The sequence below is a fragment of the Nannospalax galili genome, unplaced genomic scaffold (assembly GCF_000622305.1).
Source record: "Nannospalax galili isolate Female #2095 unplaced genomic scaffold, S.galili_v1.0 scaffold22, whole genome shotgun sequence".
NCBI classification, from domain to species: Eukaryota; Metazoa; Chordata; class Mammalia; order Rodentia; family Spalacidae; genus Nannospalax; species Nannospalax galili.
Genome location: NW_008347230.1, coordinates 619,850 through 621,379, shown reverse-complemented (window position 1 = coordinate 621,379; position 1,530 = coordinate 619,850). Strand labels below are relative to the sequence as shown.

Here is a 1,530-nt window from a genome sequence, read left to right as displayed (position 1 = left end):
TCACTCCTGGTTCCCCAGAGTAACGACCTCCACGGTAACAAAGAACTCGATGGTCTCCTCTTCCCAGTCATCCACACTGTTGTCCATCAGTATCCACCCCTCCTCGGAGCTCTAGACACTCGTTCTTCTGCCACATAGAGAGCTCCTGGACCATTTTCCGGTACTGCGGGAAATCTTCCATCATGGTTCCTGGTCTCTCCACTAGTTCCTTTGAAGTTTTAGACTGGCTCAAGCGATCCTTCTGCTCGAAAATCTTCAAGAGTATTTCTTCAGATCCTTTTAAATTTGCTTGATCGTGGGGGGCCGTGGCCTCCAGAGCAGCTGGCAGAAGCGGTCCTTGGAAGAACCACAACAGTAAGCATTGTCCACCAGGAAACAGAGGTGACAACATAGTACTTGGCTGGATCCCGCTCAACGTCAGAGGCCATGTAGTGCTCTGCGATGTTCATGACGGTGCAGTCTGTGGTGTAGACAAATGCCAAGGCACCATTCATGCGCCTCAGCCCATCCAGCACCAGGAACTGGCCCTGGAGACTCCAGAAGATGGTGTTTGCTTGCTGCTTGTCGAACATCTTGATGAGCTCGATCTTCCCGTTGCTCTTCACATGGTAGAAGGCGACGAATATCTGGATATCCGTGGGCCTCACAGTGTAGCACAGCAACTTACTGCCATTGGGTTCCCAGGCCAAGGCTATGATTGTTTCTTTCATCTCAACTATATCCACAGGGACCTGCTTTTCCCTCATCCGGAAGATTTCAAAATTTGTGACAACGCCCTGTGTGCCTTTGGGAGTCTTGTTCACTTTCACACAGAGATAATACCCCGTTTTTCTGCCTGTGCAGTTTTCAATCTACCAGGTTGAACAGATTCCTCACAAGGATCTCCTGTCTGGTGGAGAACTGCATCCCGGTCACCCCGGCTGGGCTATCTTTGCCTTCAGGCACCCAAAAGGCGATGATGTTACCACCTGGAGACCAGGAAAAGTATTTTATTCCAGAGATCTTCAAGCTCTTCTTGTCAAAAAGGCCACGTGCACATGGAGGTCAGAGAGCAGCTTGTAGGAACTGATTCTCTTCTACCACGTGGGTCCCTGGGATTGAACTCAGGTTGCCAGTCTTGTTGGCAAGTGTCTTTACCCACTGAGCCATCTTGCCAGTCCCAATTTTGGGTATATTTTTGAAGTGGACTCACAGGAATGCTGAATGGAATATAAAAGACAGGCGTCAAGGATGGCATCAAGACTTTGATGGAGCTGCCATTAGCTGAGAAGGAGAAAGCTGCAAAAAGATCTGGTTTAGTAAGAGAAGTAGTATTACTAGCTAAGATGCATTGTTTAGTTCCTTCTTTTTAAACATTTTTTTATTTGTTATTTTTATATTATGTGTATGAGTGCATTGCCTGCATACGTGTTAGTGCACCTGTGTCATGCAATGCCTGAAGAAGTCATCTCCTCTGCAAGAGCAGTCAGTGCTCTTAACTGCTGAGCCATCTCTCTGGCCCCTTGCAAGATTGCTTCTTTTAAAAAATTT

The 1,530-nt window shown here is 47.5% G+C and overlaps 1 pseudogene; it reads right to left on the bottom strand.

Annotated features, from left to right (window-relative positions):
* Window positions 1-1,023, bottom strand: LOC103742676 (annotated as a pseudogene).
* Between the last annotated feature and the right edge of the window lie 507 nt (window positions 1,024-1,530).